General features: G+C 42.8%; 1 pseudogene; it reads left to right on the forward strand.

The window, feature by feature from the left end:
* The first annotated feature begins 6556 nt into the window (after positions 1-6556).
* On the forward strand, positions 6557-6761 carry LOC117283385 (annotated as a pseudogene).
* The last annotated feature ends 3051 nt before the right edge of the window (positions 6762-9812 follow it).

The raw sequence follows: 9812 nt of genomic DNA on the forward strand, positions 1-9812 counted from the left end.
TCTCTCTCTCTCTCTCTCTCTCTCTCTCTCTCTCTCTCTCTCTCTCTCTCTCTCTCCCTCTCAAATAGCATAAAATGGTTTCTGTATACCTTGAGATTTCATATTTTCTTTGCTCCTTACTCCTTCTCACGTCAGTCCATCTGTAATCATTTTTCTTCTTTCAAGAGTATATCTTTTAGAAATTCCCTAAGTAAGGGTCTGTTGCAGTGCAATTTGCCTTTCATTTTGTTCTACTCAGCTGAATTTTTTATTATTGTTTTGCTCCCACTCCCTGCATTTATAATTCTAGGTTCTTTTTCGAGGCATGGACAATATTATCCCTTCATCTGCAGGCTTGCAGCATCACTGTGGGAAGCCATCCTCACTCTGACTGCAGCCCCGTGCAGGTCGTCTGCTCTCTCACCCTGCCTGTTTTGAAGATATTCTCCTTGTCTCCGGGCTGTAATTTTAGTATGGTGTGTTTCTTCTTTTCCTGGACGGACTCCCTAAGATACCTTGAAGCAAGGGATTTGTGTCTGCCTCTTCCTTTCCCTCTGGAGCTCTACCTCATTCTGGTTGCCTTCATTCCTTGCATCCTTATTCTCTCTTCTGTTTTTCTCTCACTCTCCCTGCTGAGGTTGGAACCTAGGGCCTCGTACATACTTGCCACGCATCCTGCCACTGAGCTACACCCCCAGCCCCAGCCTCATAATCTTTTAATGACTGCCATTTTCATGTCTTTTCCTCTCTTGGCTGGATTTTTGTACATCTCTTTCAGTTCTAGTTCACTGATTTTCTCTTTGTCTATATCGAACTCAGTCTCAAGGTCATGGAAACTGGAAGATGGGGCCACTGAAGTTTTCATTCTTTTGTGAATGGTAATTCACATATTGTACAAGCACAAATTATAAGAGCATGGCATGATGACAGGACACATTTGCACACCCAGGTAGCCAGAGGCAGATACAGAACATTTCCAGCACCCCAGAAGTGAGGCCTTCCTCTTGACCCTTCTTAATCAGCATCCTGACCCATGACTTCACCACCATCCTGTCCACTAACTGCGCAGGTGACCTCTGTTGTTTTGAGGCTTCCTATGCACAGAATCTCACAGCATGCGCACTCCACATCTGGCTTCTTTTGCTTCTTTTCTATCATGACTGTGAGGTGTATCCACTGTGTGACACTAGCAATGATTTGGTTCTTTTCATTACACTATAGCACTCCATTTAGGGACACACCACAATTTATTTATCTGTTTTGTTATTGATAGATACAGTGTCTACATTTAGTTTAGGGCTGTTATCTCAGTTTTTCATTTCAATTATGTCATTTCCCGATAACTCATTTAGTATTTCTGGGGGCATTTCAGGTCATTTTTTAATATGCTCTTGCTCCTACTCACATTTTCATCTTCCTGGTTTCTTTCTTTAAATTCATTAACCATGTCAAATGCTTGACGTCATGGTATGCTGTGACTCCTGACATCTTTTACCCTCGTATCCTCTGTGATTTCCATCTATGAATTCATGTCCACTGGGACGAAGCCTATGGGAATTCTGTGTGGTACGGATTGAATGCGGACTTCTCTAGAGACGTGTGGTCATTCATGCTTGGTCTTCATTACATCAAAGTTCTTAGCATGTGGTTATTTAGACTCTGTTAGTACTGTGAAGTCAGGCCCACAAACCACGTAAAAGCTGGTACAGTGCACTGTGCCCCACGCATCCATAGCAAGTTGAACTACTCTCTGCACCCACGATTGGACATGTTTTCTGTCTCACCTCTTCTCTGAGGGTGTGACCCTCAAGCGTTCCACAGCTGGCCTCTCTCCTCACACAGACCTTTTGATCTGCCTCATTACATGTAGGGGCAGCTACTAGGGCCAGAGCTCCTGGCCACCTGGAAATGCCTGGTAGCTAGAAATAAAGGAGCCAGAAAGCTTTGTTCTCACCTCTGTGAGTTCTTGTTCCTTTCCTCTTCTTTCTTCCTTACTTTCTTTCTTACTTCCTTCCTTCCTCCCTCTTTCCCTTTCTTCCTCTTCCCTTCCCCTTCCTTCCTTCTTGCTTTTTTTCCCCTTCCCTTCCTTCCTAAACATTTTGTCAAACCTATTTAGATAGTGTGGACACTTTGTCAAGAGTTAAAAAACTAATGCACCTGACAAAGTAGTCTATCGAAGCTTTTTAATCTTTAGCTTTCAACAAATCAAATGGAATGTCTTTCAATCTTCTTTCAAAATTCCTCTTAAACATCATCTATCTCATCTCAACTCCTGCCCCTCCCCTTCTAGGCACCGCTCCTTGATGCCTTTGTCTTGCCATGTTGTTTTAGCCCACACATTTAGAGCCTTTCTCACTGAATTCCATCAGATTCTACGCTCTCAGAGGCCAGGACTGCTTTTGCCGGGCACAGAACTGGGCAAAGAAGGAGTTACACAAATGCTTATTGCAATGAACTGAGCTGACAGTCAAAGGTCAGTGATATGTCCCTAGGCACTGAGTCCTGTAATCCTGAAACCCTCAATTACAACTAGCTGTGGAAAGTGTAAGAAAACCACACACATAAGAGGCCTCTATACATAAGGTCTGTGGAATCAAAACCAAAGTCACAGAAGGTCAAAATCCCAAACTTGATGACACACAGCAGCAGCAATGGATAGGAATGGTGTAGCCAACAGTTGCCCAAGCCCCAGACTCTGGGGTATGAATTATTACCATGCTATTTCCTAAGACATCTACAAAGAGGTAAGGAATTTCCCCTGTTTGGGTAGATTTTATTATAATACTGACATTTATACTGAAATTGAAGGAAGGAAAGAAGTGCTTTAAAAAAACAACAGTTCTCATCAGACTGTTGTATTTTCCCAGGACAGCCAGTGATGAGTAATAGGTTGTAATTTTATGTGCTGCAACTTGATACCTATACCATGGTCCTCAGATACCCTACAGAACAACTTTCTTCGAGAAATAAAATGGAATAGAACATACAGTTGAGCGAAAATTAAACTACAGAACCCACTGATGTAGTACCTGAGACCTGATTTCGAGGATAAGCAAGATCAGCTGAGTGGCCCTTTGAAAAGTGCATGATTAGAAGACACTGGATCCCTCAGCTCTAGCAATTCTAGCGATGTACAAATCCTAATGGCTGCAACAGCTGGTGCTCCAGGTCACACAAGCCTGGGGGTACGGTAAAGGTGGAAGATAAAAATAAACCAGTCACCCCACAGCCCAGCCCTCACAGGCACCAGAAAGTTGTCTCTAGCAAGTCTCTCCTTCAGATTCAAGGGCTGGCTGTAGAAAGTGGGAAAGGGACATCTTTGGAGGGTGTGGTCCTGGTGCACTGTATCACCTTGTGATACCATTTGGTACCATGGTCATACCCCAAGGACGTCTAACAGCTCCCAAGTCCTCTGACAACCCAGCGCCACGCCACAGAAGATGCCTTCCCTTACCATCTTTCCAAGCCTCTGCAATGCAGGTGCTCTGTAAAGCCAGTGTGCCTGACTTCCCAAAGTCTATGTGGGAGGTTGTCAGGCAGCACACCTGAGTTGTTCATGCATCCATCCTATCTCCATTTCCTTCGGTAGTTTCCTCCCATGAGGGTTTCACCCCGATCTGCTTCATCCATTGAGACAACAGCAAACATAAAACACATGGAGATTTTTTAAGTGCTTACGCATTGTGTCTTCTTTCTTGTAGTTCTTGGGACTCTTCTGATACCATAAGAACAGGTCAGGTCAGGAGTCTAGAAAATGAGAGACCAAAGGAACAGAAATGAGCTTTCAGCTGAATACCCCACCAGATGAACTAGCCCCAGCAGATCTGGCATCTGACTTAACACGCAAGAGTTAACCCAGCCAAGATGGAATGAATTGAAGAGTGGGCTCCAGCCCGATTTGCCAACCCACAAAATCATGGGCTAAATATACAGTTGTGGTTTTAACCCACTAAGTACTGGCATGATTTCTTAAAGCTAACTTATACAGTGTTTCAAAAAGATCTGAAAACGGTATAAGTTTCTCACAGAATGGACAGTAAAAGAGCTAAGAGTCCGTATAAAGTAGAGCCATAGACCTTAGGCAAAAGTTTATAGACCCTATAAGAGACATAAACCTAAGAGTTTGGTTATCATTTCCTTGCTATACTTTGAAGAGGTTGTTACAAAGTTCATTTGTTCCAAATATCTCTCTCACCAGTGAACTGTGGTATCAGCCTCCTACCCACATCAAAGCATGCTGAAATTTTCAAGTAGCATCATGTAAAGAGAGCCGGTTCTGATTTTGAAGAACCCTGGAATCAGATTTCTTGGTTTCATGTTTTACAAGTCAAGGAGATAATAGTATATACTTTATAGAGTAGTTCTTGTAAAGAATAATGTATAAGCAGCATACAGTGCAAGGTGCATAGTAAATGGGACACTTAATACACATAAGTGCTCAAAACCATTAACTTGTCTTATTGGGTAGAGAGTTAATAAAATGATGAACTACCGTGAATTGAGCGCTTATCCCTTGAAAAGCACTGTGATAAAAGCCACTGTGTACATTGCTCCATTTAATCCTCTTAATATCATTGTGAAGTTATATGCCCATCTTAGAAATAAGGAAACCGAGGCACAGAGCAATTAAGTAACTTTTCTGGCACACATAGCTGAGCAATACAGTGACCAACTCCAATGCTCATGCTACTTCCCATCGTTTGTTTTTGGTTTTTGTTTTTGTTTTGTTTTGTTTTCCAGTACTGGGGATTGAACCCAGGACCTTTGCAAAAAGCTACATCCCCAGGCCTTTTATTTCTTCACTATTTCACTCCGAGAGAGAGTATCACTAAGACATTAAGTTGCCCAGGCTGGGCTCAAACTTCTGATCCTTTGCCTCAACTTCCCAGAGTGCTGGTATTACCGGTGGGCACCACCATGCCTGGCTCTCCTATTCCATCTTTGTGTGGCAGTTAAGAGGTAAATTCTAGGCTGTGAGTTGGGAATCAAAGCCTCGCCCTTTTGAATGGCAATTCCAGAGGCGTTTTAAAATGTGTCCCCACACCACATTCCCATCGTTTTAATAGATTTGCAGGACTGCATCCATATGGGGTACTCTGCCCCAATCGTTTCCCCGACAATCCTCCAACTCCCACTTACCATTCTAATTATTTCAGTTCCAGTTCAGAAACTACCTCCTGTTGAAATACTCTTGGGTTTTTCCTGGTGGATTCAGGTGGAGTCAGACTATCTCTACTGAAATCCTGACGTCTGCCTGCTACTGACTGTGTGAACTCGGGCAAGAGTACCTCTAAAAACCTTGGTTTCCTCATGTGTGAATGTGGAGAAGGCTGCCATTGCATAGGGTTGGATACATACACTGAGAGACAGAAACCGTAACACAATGCCTTCACAACAGATGCCACATCTGCTGGGGCTAGTTCATCTGGTGGGGTATTGTCTGTTCCTTTGGTCTCTCGTTTTCTAGACTCCTGACCTGGACTTGTTCTTATGGTATCAGAAGAGTCTCATGAGCTACAAGACAAACTTGGAGTTTCTATTTTTTTCTCCATAACTGGGTTCCCATAGTGTTTTTATTTTGCATATTACATGCGTCATACTTACTTCTATATTTCTCTTGTGCTCCCTTGCTAGGCTCTGCAGTCTGTGGGGGCAGAGTTCATATTTACTGATGTCTCTCAACTCTTTGCCTAGCCCCACAGTAAGCACTACTCATGTGTCTGCTAAAATGGATTTAATACAACCACCTGTGAGTCCTTAACTTAGGCATGCAACTTCTCTGATGGAATTCCACTTTGCTCAGCTACAGTTCCAACTTCATTGTGTCAGACTACATCTGTAACTTCTTCTTCAGTGTTTTACCATGAGACTTTTCCTCAAATAAATTTATACTCCAATGCTAAAACATAAAGTGGACGACCTGGATTACCCATAGAGCTGCCACAGTAAAAGAAGGCTGTGAAATACAGATCTTCATCCCCCTTCAACCCCCACAGAACTTCTTGTATCTCCTATAGGCCTCTTGTCTTTTAGATATCTCCTCACAACAGGGGCAGATTCCCAACTCTCCACCTTACCCTCTAGGTGAAACCAATTCTAAGAACTGATACGTAAGCGACAAACAGAGACATTTCCAAAAGGAAAAATAAGCTCCAAAACCGCAGAAAATTCTGCAAGGAAGAAAGATGAGGGACATCGTTGAACATCCCCAGCAGAGAATAATGATGGAACTGGGACTACACCTTCTTGAACACAACCCTCTTGAGCTGTCCTCTGGATTAGGGGACTTGGGAGGCCACTGGCACTATGTTGTGTGAGACAGAGCTTTGCGTGGGCCAAATGGAGTTCTAGGCACCAGGAGGGATTCACAGTAGTAGCTTGTAGTAAAGAGGGGACTGAGAGCTACTAGAAATTTTCAGAACACCAAATGCTAATATTTCAGATTGAGACACCAAGCTCACCCACAGCTGCCAGGAAGGCTATCAGTGAGAGAATTCCAGTGCACCAGAACTCAGGTTAGCTGCCATGTATGTCTGTGTTGAATAAACAAATTGTTGCTTCATAAAAGGGAGTTGGCATCGCTTCTCGGCCTTTTGGCTAAGATCAAGTGTAAAAGGGAGTTGGTTTTGATTCATACCTGAAAGCTTTCTTAAACACAGCATCTGTTAAGAAATCGTAATAGAAATGTTCATCAGCTGTTCACTAGATGTTGGATGATTTGCATGCAGGGCCCATTGTGCCTGTGAAGCCAGCTTCACTATCTTGCCAAACACAGAACCAAAGCAGGAAGGCTAAATTGAATCCTCATTGTTCCACAGAGAGCACAGAACATTCCAGCATTTAAACTGCAGCTTGCTTGTATTCCTGGCAACCTGAGGGGCTGAGGCAGGAGGATCACAGTTTCAAGCCCAGCCTGGGCAACTCAGTAACTTAGTGAGACCCTGCCAGGTACCAAATAAACAAAACCCTTATGTCTCCTTTACCCTTGAGCTTCATACCTCATTCCACAGGACCACATCTCTGGAAGGAAAAGGTTGCTGTCTGACACCCCAGTCTCTAAGAGAGGCCATAAAAAGAGTGCTTTCATTGCAAAAATGTAGAATGGGCTTGGTCCTAGACATTCTGATGCACAGGGGTCTCGAGCAAAGCCTGGGAATATCCATTTTAACCGGTACAAAAAAGAAGGTATTCAGAGAGCTTTAGGCCTGACTTGTATTTGCTGTCTGTAAAGTTTCCAAGCAAGAGCTGCTCTTTAGAATTCATAAGGGTGCAATGTGGCTGGTATACAGGGCAATCCTAAATTTGTTCCAGTCCTCTATCACCTCAGCCAGGAAGATGTCACTAATCCCCAGGGTTTGCTATCCCAAGACACTGCTTGAATAGGAAAAGAAAGAAAGGGCACTGCTGCCTTCCCCTCTTTGAAACATAAAAGGTAAAGACTGCAAGGGAAAGGCTGATGGTGACAGATGTAAGACATTTACTATATATTGCAGAGATCCAGATTAGGAAAAGCTTTCTAAATCCAATTTTTCTGCTTAAAGCAGAAAGCAAATAAGGGCATCCTGGTGCACCACTGGTTTCAGAGAACTCATTGACAGGACATCTGTAGGCTGTTTGAAAACTTGGCTGCTGAGCCAAGTGGACAGAGGCTTCAGGATATAATCATGGACCTCATCTTTCACACTTTAAAGGAATCTGATTAGGACGAAGCAGGGTAGAGAGTTGTGTTGCTGAGGAAAGCCTCAGGACAGGGTGGGGAGAGTCCCACTGCACAGAAGCGACCCTGTCTCCAAGTGCTAACAAATGACACTAGCACCCTTCTCTCTCTACTTTCTCCCCAAATCCACATTGAGTCGAGGGTAGATGTCAAAGCAGTGTCGTGATTACCTGGCAAGCCCAAACCCACGCTGTTAAGTTCCTGTTTCCCAAATGATCGAATTAATCATTTTCTCTAGCTGAGCTCTTTTTCCAGATTTGAAAATGAAGTCAGGAGGCTTCTGGAAGGATGGCTAAGCAATCACAGTATAAGGAAATTCTCCCTGCAGACACTCCATAAAGTGTCTGTTAAACCACATGACGATAGACAGCCACAGTGAGAAGCAAGACACAGCAGTATGAGAGTGTGGGGGACTTAAGAGGTGATACCGTATTTCCCTGAAAATAAGACCAGGTCTTACATTAATTTTTGCTCCAAAGGACACATCAGGGTTTATTTTCAGAGGATGTCTTACTTTTTTCATGTGCAACAATCTACTTTATTCATGTATAGCACTCTGCACTTATTCAAATACAGTCCAGTCATCTTCTTCTGAAACATCATCACAATTCTCCAAACCCAAATTCCAGTCAGAATTTCTTGCCATTCTGATTGCTATGGAACCACTGGCCCCAGTCTCTCTTGCCTCACAATAGAGCTCCCCTTAAACAAGCACTTCTTGCCCACATCGCCTGCTCGTGGTGCACTGGCAACACAGCTATCCATGATTTTATCCCATGAATTCTTCACCAAAGTCATGGCCTCTTGTAAACTGGGCTTCACAAAGTTTCCAGGGAATCAAGTGTTAATTGAAGGCTTAGGAGACAGGAGTGGCAGCAAAAATGAGGGCAGTTAGGAACGATGGTCCACACAAAGTGATGAGAAACTGCAGGCACCAAAATTCAGAAAATGTTTATTTCACAGAAGCTCGTTAAGTACTCTCATTATAACACACAATGTTTTCAATTATGAAGATTCACATTAGACAAACCTTGTTCATTTTGTTATCAGGTGCATATGTCATTCATGTGTTGTGTCTGCACTCTGGTCATTTGGCAATAAATCTCTAGCTCAACTGTTTACATAGGCAAATAATATTATTACTTTATAATTTATTACACCCATTGTGCATTGAAAGGGATGATAGATGTTTCCCTCTGGCTGATGATCTTAACTGGGGCTTATTTTGGGGGTAGGGCTTATATTATGAACACCCCCCAAAAAAATCATAGTAGGACTTATTTTCTAGTTAGATTTTTTTTGGGGGGGTGAAATATGGTGAGTCAAGGATTAAGAATGAGCCCTGTTCTCAAACTCAGATAAGCAACTGGATTACTATCTCCAAAGCACCTATAATTTCTAGGCTAGAAGCCCAAATAGTCTCCCTATCTGTGTTTTCTGAAACCAAAAGACTTCAGTCTCTTCCCTCTGCTTCTGTGTATCAAATGTGTGAGACAGCCATCAGCTTCCAGCAGACATCTTTTCCCTCATCGAGGTTTAGAATTACTCTTTCAAGGGGAATTTCCTCCTTAGTCTGAATACTTAGAGCTACTTAGAGCTTGGCTGTCCAATATGACTGCCACTGGCTAGCTGCATCTGGCTGTTCCAATTCAAATGTAAATTAATTAAATTTAATTTATGTCCTCAGTCACACTAACCACATTGGACGTGTATAATAGCATGTAGTTAGAGTTCCATTCTAGTACTGTCGTGAACTAGTGTTACCTTAGAGGTGTTTGTCCCACAGTGCTGCACAGGAGAACTTCAAGGTGGGCACCCAATTCTCTCTCCAAGACAGGAATTGCATCAAACGAAGTTTAGAAAACAATCCATCAGAAAGTAATACAAACTAATTCCTACAGCATCGGGGCACAATTTTGTCTCTAAAATGGATTTTATCCAAAAACCATACCAATATTAAAATAAACAACAGTTTCATGTTCTCAGTAGGATACATTTGAACCTGACTTTTCCTGAAGGAGAAAAGACTACACCAAAAGAAAACTGCAGAAGCCAAATAAAAACTGGCTTTTGATTAATGAAGCAGAGAACAAACCAGAGAACCCCTCCTAAAGTG

This window comes from Fukomys damarensis, unplaced genomic scaffold, assembly GCF_012274545.1.
Source record: "Fukomys damarensis isolate Sample0158 unplaced genomic scaffold, DMR_v1.0_HiC HiC_scaffold_25, whole genome shotgun sequence".
In the NCBI taxonomy this organism is placed as follows: Eukaryota; Metazoa; Chordata; class Mammalia; order Rodentia; family Bathyergidae; genus Fukomys; species Fukomys damarensis.